The 16112-nt window shown below is 42.3% G+C and overlaps 1 protein-coding gene across 1 annotated transcript in view; it reads left to right on the top strand.

The window, feature by feature from the left end:
* The first annotated feature begins 1775 nt into the window (after nt 1-1775).
* PTN (pleiotrophin) overlaps nt 1776-16112 on the top strand; it is a 109595-nt gene continuing 95258 nt past the window's right edge. The window contains exon 1 of the mRNA XM_019959150.2: nt 1776-2095. The gene's annotated coding sequence lies outside the window, so the exon portion shown is untranslated. The remainder of the gene's footprint in view (nt 2096-16112) is intronic.

Raw genomic sequence — 16112 nt, 5'->3', positions numbered from 1 at the left:
GTTACATTTGGAGATGTTAAGATAGTGTTTAAGAAGTTATCCCTGGCGTGTCAGCGGTAACGAATCCACCTACCATTGCAGGAGACAAGGGTTCAATCCCTGGGTTGGGAAGATCCCCTGGTGAGGGAAATGGCAACCCACTCCAGTATGCTTGCCTGGTGGGCAAGAGAAGCCTGATGGGCTACAGTCCACGGGGTCATAAAAGTCAGGCATGACCCAGCGACTAATCTACCACCACCAAAAAATGGATAACTCCTTGTTTAACGGCCTGGAAATTTCACCCCTATGAAGTGACAGTGAATACAGAGAAATCTCTTTCAGTACAGGATCTGGGAAAAATAATCATAAGTGATAATATGCATTCCTCCACAATTTATACAGGTAAAATCAGATTAAAACAAATATTGCTTTACTTCATTGGATAAATGGGATCACAAAAGGGACGCAGGCAACCTGAAGTTTGTATATGGAAGGAAGACAGCTCCTTATTCATTTATTTCATTTGAAGAAAGTGTGTGTCGGGTATATGGAGAATTCAGCTATAGGGATAGACCAGAGGTGTGTAGGTGAATTTCTGATGCTTGTGCTTTTGAAAAAAAAAAAATGGATTGATTGATTCAAAGCACTGCCTGTAGCGAAGGCTCTTTGTCCCCACCCAGCCCCTCCATGGAACATTTGTCCGTGTAGCCAGCAAAGTCTCTAAGATTCTAAGAGCTACTTCCTACAAAACAATGGTTTTTGGGGTTTAGGTTGATTCATGTAAATTTTAAGAGTTATATAAGTCACTTAGTAGCTATCTCTTAAATCGATTTGCAAGGAAGTTACTCCAGAACTATGGGAAACGGAAGGGAAGTATATTTTGCAACTACGTTTGGGGTCTGCAAACAATAAGTGGAAGGGAAGTAAAAGAAGCGAGAGAAAGAACAGAAAAGAACCGGTGAGCAGAGGACAATCTCCTTTTTGACCGTGCTTGGGTACATTTGCTTTATACTTAATAATTTCACGCAACACTTTCCTCTCATCTGTATCACAAATACTCATTTATGTGTTACTCAAATAATCCTAGGTATATTACCTTAACTTCTGTCCTCATTCGAAGAAAATGGAAATTCCAGAAAGAAAACCTCGGAGTTGGAGCCACGTGGATTAAGCCCCTAAATTCTTGAGTGTCAAAGAATGTCATTAAGTAGGTCACTAAATGCATCAAGGAAGCCAGAAAAAGAAAGAGCCCCCTAAAGGAAAGTGGCATTTAATTGGGAACTTTCAGACATCTGTCACTCTTTGTGACAAGCGCCAAAAAGTCCTTTGCACATTTAGTGACGCGCAGGTGGGACGGGACTGACCGCTGGAGTGACTGAAGCTGTGCAAAGGTTTGGGAGAGAGGGGGAAGGGCGTTGGGGGTGGGGTGGGGACAAACAAGGGCTTGGTTCTGAAGACTGTGGTTTTTCACCCTCAATACCAACCACAAAAATCGCCTGGGGCCCAAATTGTAACCTAAGATACCCTCAACTGTCCATTTCAGGTCTGCTACTTGGTAAACTGGGGTACGCACCCACTGCAGAAGAGGTCCTGCGCAAAGTTTGCCAAAGGGATATTGCATCGGTCCCTGCTAAAAACGGAACAAGTCTTTCATTCTCCCCGCCTCTGGGTTCAAATCCGCGTGCTGGCGCAGGGGGTGGGGGCCGAGACGGCCCCCGGGAGAACCTCGCATTTAAGAAGAAGCTTCCCAATCAGCTCGCGAGGGAACGGCGCGCTCCCTCCTCCCCAGCCGCGTCTTCTCCCTGCCCGCTCCTCGCATCCCTCCCATTCTCCATTTCCCTTCCGTCCCCTCCCCGGCAGGGCGTGCGCCAGTCCGAGGCAGGATCGGGTTCCCCGCCTTCCAGTCCAAAAATCCCGCCAAGGGAGCCACAGAGCAGAGGAAAAGACGGAGTGGAGAGAGTAGAAGAAAGAGAGCAGGGAGTCACCGGGCGTGCGGGGGCGGAGAGCAGCGGCCGCCGCGAGCACCAGCGACTTGGGTACCTGGACTCAGGGCAGAAAAACCTCTCCCGGATCAACAAAGGCAGCCTGAGCGCGCACCGCTCTTTTGCGACTCCAAGTAAGTCGAAGCGAATGCGCGATTCCTTCAGAGGTGTCTCGGATCGACACCTTTCTGGGCGCCAGCGCGTGATACTGGTAAGAGTGGGAGAGAGGCTGCTGGTGTCTCTGCTCGTGGGGCTGCTTTCAACACTGAAGCTCTCCAGAGGCTTACTTAGGGGGAGTCAGGTCAGATAGTCAGGGACCCCTGGGTTTTGTAATGTTATGGGATGTGCATATGGACTGGGTTCCCGGCTTCCAGCTGGATGGCGAACTTGCGGGGGCTTTGCCCTTTGTAGAACCTGAGCTAGTAGGTGTGTCTGTGGCTGGGTAGAGAAGAGAGAGAAAGTAAGGCAGCCTGAGCAAGCAGGCTCATTTTCCCATCCTTCCTCAGCTTCCCGGATGGCCCCAGGGCTTGCCAGCTGATGCGTTTCGGTTGGCATTTCTAGGTACCAAGTGGGAGCTTGTTCCTCCCAGTGCCAGCTACATTGCGCATCCCTCACAGAGCATCTGGGTACTCCTTGTCCTGCCTGCCAGCCCAGGAATGGTTCTAGAAATGGTTCTGTCCAAAGTTGAAAAGACACACCTTGCATCCCACTTCTCATTTGAATAATTTTAAGAATTGCCCTGTACCGAGACACTTGAACTTTTTATTTCCCCCACATAAAGCTAGGGTATATTGATTGCTAATTGGCTAGATTCCTAGTTTTTGAGTTGATGCGTCTAATAAGTTAAAATATTTTAAAAGAGAGGAATGTATTCCACTCCTTCCCTTCTCTACTTAATACATAAAACAAAACTTCCTTTCTCTTCAACTCACACACACACACATGCAAACACCCTTTTTTCTTTAACATAACACTACACTGAGTTTACTTATACTTTTGTTAACTTACCCCTCCCTCTGTTAACAGCTGCTTTATAAGTTTGCAGAATACACTGAAAAACTAGGAGTGGCATATGGGGGGAGGGGTGGCAATGACTGGGGAGAAGGGACAATTTGAGAAAAATTAAATTCCAGTCTTTTTGGCATTTGACATCTTTCATCTTGAGGGTTATTTAGGCATTTTGCTTTAACAGCTTGAGAGAGGTGATATGTGTGTGTGTGTGTGTGTGTGTGTGTGTGTGTGTTGGAGGAAAGGGCCTGGGAGGAGGTCCAGGAACTATCAAGAAAGCTTTTAAACTAAAAACATAATGAAGCAATTTCATGATTTCAGGCAAATGTGGAGTTGATGAAACAGTAAAGCCCATTTTAGCCTCTTGAGCATCTGGGGATAAACTGATATTTGAAGTATTGGAAGGTAATGGGAGTGAGACAAAAGAGGTGTCTCTCAGCATAGAAAATAAAGCTTCTATTTTTCCATCTTCTTTGTGGTTTTATTTTTAAATAAATTAGGCATTCTAAAGACCAAATCATTAAGAAAATTTATAGTCCAGTTAAATTCAAAGGCAATTAAGTGGATATTTTCTTTTTTTCCTTCCTTTGGGACATGAGTTATTTCAGAGGAGCAACATTTGTACTTTCTCATTTAAATTAGAGGATGGCTTTTAAACAATTATTTCATTAAAAAAAAAAACCCTATTATTTTGTGCTTTAAGAAACTTTGGTGCTTTGAATTCTCTAATTGTACTTTAAATCGATATAAGTTGTTCTTCCTCCTCTTCCCAGGCCTCTTTTAGGACATTTTTTTCTCATGTAGTGAAAAGCCTCTGTAAGGAACACCCACCTGAAGCCATACTTAACGCCTTAGCTGCTGTGTTCCTGCTGTGTGCATTTCGGTACAAGTGTATTGTATTTTCAAAGCTAGAGCTGTGAAAGAAAAGAAACTCAGTTAATATGTGACTTTTTATTATCTGACTTTTCAATGGGGTCTTATATAGAATGAAAATAGTAACATTTAAAAATATTTAGAGTATATTATATTGATAACAATTCTGTGGATTTCTAGACTTCTTTTCATGATATTGGGAATAATACATTTACCAATTTATTGAAAATTTCCATGTATACCTTAATCTTCACATATAGCAATGTATCACAGAACCCACATTTTTAAATGAACATTTTTGATGTTTTTACTCTAGAAAACCTTGTGGCCTGGTTTGGATTTTCACAGAACCTGATCACTGGAAATAACTTGAGAGAAATAAGATCCTTAAATATTTTAATTGCTTTTATCAATAAAGTCAATCTTAGAAATTAAATATTTTGAGTTTAAATATTTTTTTCCTTTTGAAGATACTCTTGCTTTCACATTTAAATGACATTCTCATGTGCATTCTGATCATATTCTTATTTGCCATGTGGTATTTTATTACTATTCAAAATTTTCTCAGGAGACTGAGTTTGGTTGGCTTGTTCAAAATGGTATATGAGTTAATCGCGGATTCAGGGCCAGTAGTCCGAATTCTGATTATGAATCCCAGTTCTCCAAATACACTTTTTAATATGATGACATAGTAAAAAGGGGAACTGTCCTTGACTCCCTCCTAAGGTAATGCCCAAACCAAGACCACCCAGGGTGATCAAGGGGCAAGCTGAGTGCAGGCCAGTCCTGTTGAAGAGATGCTCACCTTTAAGCATCTGGTGAGTCAGATGTCTGCAGTTGCCCTTGTTCCCTTAGTTGGATGCTGAGTGGAGCCTCTCTAAGGGTGAGTGATGTTGTCTCTTTTGGCTGCAGTTCTAATGAATAATCAGAGAGCTTTTGTTTCCTCTTGACTCAGTTCCATGTCACATATGGGGTAAAATAATATTCAGATATGGAGCTTCTCTCTATGAGCTGGACCTGCTTTTTCCCATCGAGTCAATTGGCTTGAGTGGAATTTGGGCCACAGCCTTGTGTTGGAAAGCTGTTCTCCATGCTTGATGTTTATGTCCATTTCAAGTTTCCATCCACTGGGCCATGTTTCCATGCACTTCTTGCCAATCTTTTATGTGGCATAGTTTTCCAGGTGTCATACGACCTTTCTAGATTGTCAAACATAGCAAGCCCTTTGTTCCTCCCTATTTTAGTATTTGTAAATGACAAGTTAAGACTTCTGTGGTTTAGAGGGCTAACTATAATGTAATGTTATCAGAGGGCATTATAATTATGGTAACATTGCAGATTTGATTATGTAGATCACACTCACCACAAATTCCTATTTCTTTTAAGTAGGCAGGGAATACAGTGAATGGCATGCTTAAGGTATTTTGAGAAATAATTAAATTTCTTCTACACCGCTTTATTTTGGAGTCAGTTCTTTGTAGTAGATTTAGATAAAGTGACATTTCGAATAAAAACATCATCATAATGAGTTTCCTAAAACCAGAATTCTTAAGATTCTTAAAGTTCATAGTTAGTTAAAAGATCTATTGTTATATATTAATCTTGAATGAAGTAAGTCAATAGTAACTGACACTTGGGCTCTTAAGTTCTAAGAATTGTGCTGAATGAGAACCAAAAACATCATTTTAAGGCACATATTTCACTGAAGACAGTCATCTCATATCTTGGTATGAAAAGTGGAAGAAGTGGGAGGAAAAGCTGAGAGAGAGACAGCAAGTCCTCAAACTTCAGTGTGGAATTTGGGTGAAACTGAATCAGTCTGAAATTAAAGCCTCCAAGAGTGGGTTTTTCCAGGCAAACCCTCCCTCTAGGTGGTGCTCTAATTCTCCCTCCTCTTGTCTTCTCAGCCTCTCTGTCACCCCTGCCCAAGACTTCAGTTCCTCCTTTCCCAGCAGTGTTACCATTGGAAAAGCACATCATTTACCTCTGAGGATTACTCACTTTTACCACCAGCTCCACTCCACCCAGCCCATTCACCCCTTGAAGGCAGGGACACTCATTCATCCCTAGAACCCTAGAATATCTAGAATGGAACCATTGAAATGCCTGATAAATGTCTGATGAATGAGTGAAAAAGTAAGCTAATGACTCTGAATACCATTCTCTCTGCTCTTCCTCATGCTCCAATGACCTTGACTGTCTTCCATACTCAATCCCTATAAACGTCACCTGGTACCAATTTCCTGTTTAAAACCAAGTACCCCATTCTCATCCTTGAACCTCTAGAAGAAGCTCTCCTCTCTTCCTCTCACCTCCATCATTGCAAACGTATAGATCTGCCAATTCTGTGGAGTGTCTTCCTTCTCACACTGCACCTTGTTCATTTTAAGGCCTTTGACCTTGCATGGCTCTGACTCACTTCCATAATGAAGACAGAAACCTTACCTCCTCTTTAACAAACTGTATTATTTGAAGCCTTAAGACTGAACACTTGGAACGTTATTTTCATCATAACTTCAGTGTGGCTATAAGCTTTTGCTCTTCAGAACTAGTAACATGTATTTTCTCATCATATTTTCATAACAATTCTACCTAGGTAGGCTGAGCAGGACTTTTTTTTTAGTTGATAAGGATACAAGTTTAAAGAGGTTAAGATGACCCCATACAAGAATCTTGGAGTTCTTATAAGATCTTAAAATTCCTAGTTTGGATATTTTTCCTCCTCTATAATATAATGCCGTCTCTTCCTTTGGCTAGTTAATTTTCTCTCTGTTGCCTCTCACATCAAACCTAATCTCCAGTGTCTATGCAGTGAATGGCCAGATCACCCAGGGTAGTGATTTCCGATCCTCAGTGTTTATCAGAATGACTAGAGTCACGTTTTAGCATCCAGATGCCTGGGGCCCATCTCCAGAGATTCTGATTTGAGAGGTGGAGTCAAAGAACCCGGACGTGTGACAGGCCACCTGAATGCCGGTGATGTGTTAGAAACATCAACTGTAACGCTCCATTATTTGAGCTCTAAGATGAAAGAACTGAAGGTGGATCACAGCTACACTTCTTACTAGCTGTGTGACCATTAGCAAATATTGTGATCTTTCTTGCTTCAATTTCCTTATTCCTAAGATGAGGCAATGATACTTATCTCCTAGGACTGACATGAATATTAATCTAGAAAATGAGTGTGAAGGACTGAACCCAGAGTCTGACTGCGAGAGAGTATTTGATGAGATAATGGAAATGCTGATTATGGGGGTGCATCCCTCCCCATGAAAGCCCACCCTTGCTCTTTCTGCCTTCCCCTCTTCGACTGCTTTTATGTCTCATGTCCAGCTGGCACGAGACACAAACAGACAAACAGAAACCTATGTGTCTCACAAAGGTGAGACTTTCTGCTTCTTGCAATGCTCCTGCCTTCTGTACTCTCAAATTATTCTAAATGCGGATCCAAAACCCCTTCTGAAAAGAAACACATGGGGCATGTGATCATGCTCCAGGCCCCAGGGAATCCGACACGTGAGGTCCCCAAATCAGGCTGTTGACCTTGGCCTTTCCTTTAGTGTCTGTGTGCTCCTGCTCAGCTGGGTCCAAGTCTTTGCAACCCCATGGACTGTAACCCACCAGGCTCCTCTGTCCATGGAACTTTCCAGGCAAGGATACTGGAGTGGGTTGCTGTTTCCTACTCCAGGGGATCTTCCCAACCCAGGGATCAAACCCAAGTCTCTTGCATTTCCTGCATTTGTCTGCTGATTCTTTACCATTGCACCACTTGGAAGCCCGCCTTAGTGTGCAGGAGAGCATTGTGCACACTGGACACTTCTTATCCAAGGTGCAGGCACTTCATTGCTGGCATTGTGATGCCCACAGCCATGTCCTCCCTGGCCCTGCTGCCCTCGTGGAGCTGCCAGCTCGGAGGAAGGAGTCCAGGTTTGAATCGCGAGCCTGCGTTTATCTCACTGTAGTTCTGCCTGGTGCTGAGTACGTCCTGTAGGTCCTGGAACCTTAGGTTTCCTAGCTGTAAGATGGCGATGACGATGATGGTGGTGATATATGCTTTGCCTTCCTCGTGGGCTGGTGGTAAAGGGCAGTTGTGTCCATGCAACGTTTATAAACTGTAAACTGTTATTTGTAATATGACTTCTATTAATAAAATCAATAGGGCCAGTTCTGTTTCTTTCCTCAATTCTGCTGCTCATCATGATCATTTTCTCAGGACCTGGAGGCTGCCTAAGACGTCAGAAGGTAAGTTTGATCAGATGAAGTGAGTAGGAGGCGAGATGTGTGACAGGCAGGTATGAAGAAGAGGAAATTTGAGTCAGAGTGAAAGAAAGGAGAGAATAGACAACTCTAAAAAAGGTTAAACTAAAATGGCTATGAATTTTTTTTTTGAATTGTTTTACTAAATATTATGTTAGAGTGCTTCCTCAGAGTTGTACAAGATGCATACCAAAAATTCCCATCAGTTATTCTCAGTAAATTTAGGTTTTTATGGTGGATTAGCAGCCCTTTGTTTATACTATTGATGTGCTCCTCACACTTTTATTTGCATATCAGTCACCTAGAGATCTTGTTAAAATGCAGATTCTGGTCCAGTAGGCCTCTGGCTGACTCTCAGAGGCTGCCTTTCCAACAGACACCCTGGTGATAGCAGCTGCTGGCCTGGGGACCTCATGTTGAGTGACCAGCCAATAGTGTTTAGTTCCATAACCTTGGAAGACTAGGAGAGGAATCAGAACTCTCTAATCATGATGTCCATAGCTTAGTACACACACTGAGGGTCACTGGCAGTAACATGTCCTTCTAGTGCAAAAGCTGATCACGCCTGTATCTTCATGTCCAAATAATATTTATAGTGTTGGATCATTTGCAAAGGAAATTGAGAATCACCATCCGAATTGCCGTTGACTTGACTGAAGCCCCTTAGGAATACAAGGCCCTTTGTCAGGTGTGATTTCAGGCTTCTTACGGGTACTCTGCTGGAGCTTTTCCCTGAGAGGGTGTAAGTGAGCCAAATACTGCCATTTTCATTTACCTTAGAAGCTGGTGAAGAAGTGTTTAGGAAATTCCATTCTTAGTATGAGAAGGATGTAATGTAACAGGCTTTCTGCATCCTACAGTATTCTCTTCTTGAAGGTTTGAACATCGTTTCTCTCTTGGAGGTCCCCTTCCATATCATAAGGGAAGTAGAGCAGGGAGCATCCATCTGTGTGACTTCCCAGGAGACACTGGGCTGCCCAGGGAAGGAGCCAAAGATTTTTGTCTCAGAGTCCAGATTTAATCAGTAAGGAACATGTCTCAGTCCCAATTTTAGCTAACAGAGAAACTCTTTTTCACTCAGGATAAAATGAATGGAGACCATATAAAACTTTAAAATAATGTTTTCGTAATGGCCTTCCTCATTTGAGAATAATACGGCGTCTTCTAACCTGGCTGAGGGATTATTGCTCTCGACAGCAGAGAATCACCTCTAAAGTTTTAGTGTATAGTGGCTTTCGTTTCTGAGCATTAGAACATCAGAAGGCTTCCACTGGGCATCTGCCAACTGGCCAGATGGACACTTAACAGTGTCCATGTTAAGCCAGGAGTTGGATCTTTGGCTTAAAAAAATTATCCTGCTGCTTTGGAGAATCTTATGCGAGGGCCAATTTAGTTCTTCAAAAAATTTTTTTCTATAAAAAAATGTTGCCTTCTGTGTACTATGTATTTCTTTAAATACGAGCTATGGTCCAAGATGATCAAACGAGGAAGTCTGAAGCTGCTATGTGAAAGAAAGCAGAAAGTTTATTAAGTTATTTTAACTGTTGGAGGTACTTACATTTTGAAACAATAATATAAATCCTTTCTTCCCATCCTCTTTTAATTACAATATATGTTTAACTATTCAATTCAAGGCCTCTGGCAAAATTCAGAACCTTAAATTCAGCTCAGTGCAATTCAAACTTGTAAAAAGATTGCTTAATTTTAATGATGTGAAACATAATGTGTTTTTTTATTACTATGTTTGCTATTAGGAAAACACAAATATACACCTGAAGAAACACACTATTTTTTCTCATTCTGGAATAATGTGTCCAAGCTACAGGATTTTCAGATCTTTAAAGTTATAAAGAAGGAAAAATATGACTTATAATTATGCTCAAAATAGGCACCACTATTAACACTCTGATACACTTTTAGAGTTTTCCTTATTTAAGTTTTGAAAATAGTTGTGCAAATAATAGTCCTGCTTTTTAGGTCAACATTGTAATCAAAATATGCTATATTTTTATAGTTTTATACACATTACCATGCACATTTGTTTCTACTAAGTGGTCCAGTTTAAGACGGAAATTCAATTTATTTAGCTTGACATCAGTAAATTTGAATCATAAAAAGCTTAGTAAATTAATATCATGGACTTTCATTAAAAAGTTGGAAATAGAAGAATGCTAACAAACAACCGTCATCCAATGAAGCAAACAAAAAATCTTTCTCCCAGCAAAGATGGATATTTAGATGGGAACAAATAATCCTGTGGACCTTAGTGTGTGCCAGTTAAAGGTCAAGCTGGGTAAACATTATCTTTCATTCTTAACCTTGAGGACCCTTCAGATACTATCCAGGGGTAAATGTCTCCCCAGGGAAGCCACAGCTGCCTGATCCCACCCAGGTTCAATCTCTACCCCTTAGCAGGTCCCAGGAGCCTGAGGAACTTCTGAGCTGCTCTGGGCTAAGATGAGTGGGCCTGATGCACTGCAGGCGGTAAGCTTACAGGGGCAGCTGACCTCTCTGAGGCACGTCCCCCCAGGGCTTGGCACTCTTCGGGGAGTATTTATTTGCTCTGTTATTATTTGGAATGACTAGTGTACAGATTGGCTCTAGTTTAAAGTGAGTCAGATCACACTTGGGTTTGTCAACCACACTCTTGTTTGTAGAGAAGGGGGCAAAAGTTAAATGCTTTTATTGTTTGTGCCAGTATTGGGATTCCCACCAACTTGAGTCTGAAATAATTTCTAGCCTTTGAAAACAGCAGTTTGGGTCTGACGGTTAGGGATCACAGAGTTTGCCCTCTGATATATGGTATCGGGGGATTGGAAGGTGTACTTCAAGGCTGTCATAAATGAACTTGGATTGGAGAAACAGATCAAAAACAATGTAGCAGGAATAAGCAGGTAGAGGTGGATTTCTACCAACTTCTCTCTAACTCAATCCATATTTCCTAAAGGCAAGATAACTATGGGTTTCTAATATCTCATCCAGTGATTTCTCTTGCAAGAGGTTAAAATGAGAGCATTTAACTTCAAAGGCAGCAGAACCAAGAATGCAAAAGAAATAGACGTGGACTTGAACTGAGACCTTAGGGAAAACATCCAACAGTCTGATAGAAGCCTGATGCTTGGGAGCTTCAGATCTTACAGAGAACACTAGGAAGGGGTGAAAGTTAAATGCTTTTATGGCCTATGCCAGTATTGGGGTTCCCACCAACCCTTTCCTCCACTCTGCCTAAACTCTCTTTGGGTCCTTTGGGCTCAGTTGACCCTGGTGGGGTTCGTTAGGAGATTTCTCCCCAGTGGATTTGTCTTGTTTGCTTTCTAAATCTCCTAAGCTCTGCATGTCTCTTGGTATAATAATGCCACAAAGTCATTCTAGGACAGGAGCAAGCCTGTCCCCTCCTTATTTCTCTCAGAGGAAGTATTTGCAGACAAAACAGTATCAGTTGTTCAAGTGAAGAGCTCCTGCCTTAAATAGGACATGAGCAATCTTGGATGCTGGGCTGTGAGCTAGACAAGCTGGTTGCTGGAGTCAACTTGTCCATAAGGCTTCTACCCTCTACCCATTGCTTCCATTCATATCTTCCCCACTCTTGTAGGGGGATCATGAAAGGAGATCAAGGAACAGACCCAGAGGCTCCCTTTCATGGGCACAATAGCATCCCTTCCGGTCCAGTTAGTTTCCTGGATTAGTTTTCTACTCTTGACTTCTACTCACCAGCTCTAATATGTAATGTTAAGTATCTTTGTTGAAATCAGAAAAAAAAAAAAAAAAAAAGTTTAGACTTGGGCCTTTGTATTTAAAAAACTACGTATTGTTTCCTGTCTTCTTCTCATCTCAATCTGACCACTTCCTTACCTAATTTCCAAGTCCATATCAAGGTATGGCCAGATTTATCATCATCTTTTGGAACTTGAGCAACTATTGAAAATAAGTACAGAACACAGGAAGGTGTGACCACTCTCCTTAAGGTGATTTTAATGTTTCTTCGGTGAGGAAGATCAGCCTAAAGTATTTGTATCTACTGTATATTTGTATTTACTATGACTCATAATGCTGCAGTGAGATCTCAGTTCCTGATAGGAGGCTAGGAACCTCTGAATTTTAAGAGGTGAGAAATGTAAGGGTTGAGTGCAGAACAGTTAGGAAAGCCTTAAGGAGCAAGTAAAAAAAATTCCCCCAGAAGGTGAAAATGGAGAAACTACGGGTCTGTGGCTTATTGAACTAATTTGACTTTTACTGAAATAAGGATTTGGAAATACCCAATGAGGAGTGCCATGTGCAATTGAGGAGCACTTAAGATACCTACTAGAAAAGATAAGACATGAAAATATTGAGTAGTGTTTCCTGAAGTAAATCTACAGATCTTATAGATTCCTCGAGATGGCATCTAGCTGATTTTATTTCCATTTGTCGGTCTCTATATGAAGGTGCTTCAATTATTAAATCATTTGGATTGTCTACCCTTGGTATTTAAAGGAAGTCACTGTGTTGGTTCTAAGTTTCAGTGGCCCTGCGTCTTCTTGCCGGACCTCTTTGTTCTATCCTGTACCTCTGGACAGTTGCTTCTAGTTCTTTCACTTTCAGTCAGTTCAGTTCAGTCGCTCAGTCGTGTCTGACTCTTTGCGACTCCATGAATAGCAGCACGCCAGGCCTCCCTGTCCATCACCAACTCCTGGAGTTCACTCAGACTCACATCCATCGAATCAGTGATGCCATCCAGCCATCTCATCCTCTGTCATCCCCTTCTCCTCCTGCCCTCAATCCCTCCCAGCATCAGAGTCTTTTCCAACGAGTCAACTCTTCACATGAGGTGGCCAAAGTATTGGAGTTTCAGCTTTAGCATCAGTCCTTCCAGTGAACACCCAGGACTGATCTCCTTTAGAATGGACCGGTTGGATCTCCTTGCAGTCCAAGGGACTCTCAAGAATCTTCTCCAGCACTACAGTTCAAAAGCATCAATTCTTCCACTACCCAAATAGCAAATGGCAAATTGAGTAGTAGGTACTCAATTCATGTTTATCGTTGCATAGAATTAAGACAACCTTTCACACAGGGAAGTTTGGAGCTTCCCTGGTGGCTCAGACAGTAAAGTGTCTGCCTGCAATGTGGGAGACCCAGGTTCGATCCCTGGGTCAGGAGGATTCCTTGGAGAAGGAAATGGCAACCCACTCCAGTATTCTTACCTGGAAAATCCCATGGACAGAGGAACCTGGTAGGCTACAGTCCATGGGGTCACAAAAGAGTCGGACACGACTTCACTTTCTTTCACATAGTTTCTACTCACTTTCCTCGCTCTCCTGCACTCCCTTCACCGACCCTGGTGACATTTAATATTAACTGGCTGCCTTGACCAAAAATTATGACATGAGCAATCACTTTCTTTGACCTCTCTAGCTTTTCTACTCCATCTTTCATACTTAGGGATGTTTTCATAATCACTGTGCAGGCGCTCAGAGTCCCACGCCTGTTGTGGTATGAAGATAGCTGTATCCAGGCTTCATGCTGGCCTTGGGCATCCTGAGTTTCCCTGGGTGTGCTCTGGGGACAATGGCAGTAAGTCAAGTTCAGGACCTTCCACTGCATCTGAGGCTCTGATCCTAGGAAGTGCCAGGGCCAGGGAGGAGTCTTCATCCCCTATCACCAGCTATTTCTAGAAGCTGGAGACCTTGCTTTCTTTTCTTAGCACTTTTCCTTTTTCTGATCTGAGCACAGTTCACCAACATTACTAACTGAGTCCCTGAATGGTTAAGTAACTTGTTCAAGGTCACAATCTAGTGAGAGGTAGAACCGAGAACATGATTTGTTTGTTTTTTGACTCTATCATGCGGCATGTGAAATCTTAGTTCCTTGACAAGGGATTGAACTCACACCTTCTGCTTCAGACACTCGGAATCTTAACCAGTGGACCATCGAGGAAGTTCAAGAAGTAGAATGGAGATTATAGATCAACTATATCTAACCGCAAAGCTCCTAAACATTACGCTTTTCCACCTACACCCGCTGTTCTGTGACAAGGGCTCAGTGAGTATCTGAAGATATTTTGACTCAGTCCCTTCCTTCTTCCCCTTTCTTGTATCCAGGAATATGTTTTCATGCTATGTATTTTATTTCTACCTCACCAGGGTCAAGAGAATCCACTGTTTTTGGACAAAGAATCCTGTTGTCAGAACGGATCGCCTGGATTGTATATTATTTTATTTGCCACTGCTTTCTCAAGCACTGGCTTGCCTGGCCTGGTGTTCAGTTGGCTTGTCCTGAGGACGGGCGTGGGAGGAGAGGAGATGAGGATGTCTGGGTGATGCGCTGTCTGTTCCTCCGGGCTGCTATCACCTGACCAAAGAGTTTGCTGGATTGCTGTGTTCCAGCCCCAGGGGAGGCCACAATGCCTTGTTTGTTTGTGTATGAGAGACTCTGGCTTTGATTAGCAGCTAGCTTCAGTGCAGCTGAACATACAATAGGGACCAAAGGATGGGAAAAAAAATCCCGCTACAGTTTCCCATTGGAAAGCATTCACTGTCAAGCTTGGAAATCCAGCAGTGGGGCCCAGATGGATAGAGGCTGGGAAAGGTTAGGTGATGGATTCTCCATGCCCTGCAGCTTGTTGTGTGTGATACGGTCAGTTCTTTTCGTAAAGTACTGAGCCTCTCTCCCTCGAGATGTCTTTTATGATTAAGGTTGGAGACTCGTATTGATGTGCTTTGACGAGGGGCAAAGCCTGGAAGCTGAAAAGCGTGAAGGAGCCCCACAGTGATAAGGACAAGGGTAAAAACGCTGAAAAGGATGCACCTATCTTAAAGGGCTAGTTACACGTTAAAAAAAGTATTACTTTGGCTTCATGGAAGAGATAAAAAGTAACTATAACTGTACTTCTATCAATGAAGGAGGAAAGTAGCAAGTTTTTTTTCGTTACATAGGCGAAGTTAGTGATTTCATAACATAGACACACTAATAACAGATTACTTACTTCATCTCATTAAATTCAATCTTGTACCTAGGAAAAGCACCCCTGTCTGCTGGTAGCTGAATAATAAGATGTCTGCCTAAAGACTTGTCATTCATTCTTAGAAGAGTGTTTCAGTTATCAAGATTTTTTCATCGACAGATTAGTCATCTGAAACACTGTGCATGTTACAAAAGCCACTGTCCATTATCCTAGCTTGTAGGTACCTTATTTGGTCTTCCAAAGAGGGACAAAGCAGGCTTAAAATCAGAAAACCACACAATGGTTAAATAGTAGAAGAGTGGTTATCAGGTTGTCTAGAAGAAGATACTCTGATCTGGCATGGAAAAGGGAGGCTGCATGAAGGAGGTGGGGTTTTGAAAGACAGAGTGGTGCTGTCCATGGCAGGAAGGCATGAGGAAAGCATTCGAGGCGAGGGCTGGAGAGAGAGGAGCAGCAAAGAGATGATAAAAAGTAAGATATTTGGGGACAGAGAGTAGAAGGGCTGGATACATGCAGACAATGGGTGACCAAGGAGTGAAAGTTAGGATTAGGAAAAAAGTTTTGGATAACAATAGCAAGACCCTTGAGATGCAAGCTGATCTACTTGAACTTTATCCCGTTAAATAATAAGGCATCTTTGGAGGTTCTGCACAAGCAAGGAGAAACTTTGCTAGAGTATAGGAAAGATTAGAGAAGTAACAGATTAGAGGTGGGGAGAATTCATTAGGTTTTAAAAAGTAATTCTCTGTGTACCACCCCTCCTCCCAAGCCCTTGATCTTTTCAAATTCTGGAAATCCTGTTCACACTTCAGTGCTTTGCTTAAGTACCGTATCTTCCATGAAAATTGTCTTCATTCCTCTAGCTAAACTTAATACTCATTCCTTTTTCTGTTTCACAACTTTCTAAGATTTTTCTTTTATAGTTTTTATCCATTCATTCAAAAATATGCAATAAACACGATCTACTGGGCTCTATGTTAAGTACTTCCTAGTACAGAGATTGGAGAAAGCAGTGGCACCCCACTCTAGTACTCTTGCCTGGAAAATCCCATGGATGGAGGAGCCTGGTAGGC

The sequence above is a fragment of the Bos indicus genome, chromosome 4 (genome assembly GCF_029378745.1).
Source record: "Bos indicus isolate NIAB-ARS_2022 breed Sahiwal x Tharparkar chromosome 4, NIAB-ARS_B.indTharparkar_mat_pri_1.0, whole genome shotgun sequence".
NCBI lineage: Eukaryota > Metazoa > Chordata > Mammalia > Artiodactyla > Bovidae > Bos > Bos indicus.
Note: the sequence above shows the minus strand (reverse complement) of the source record. Positions and strands in the feature narration are given on the sequence as shown.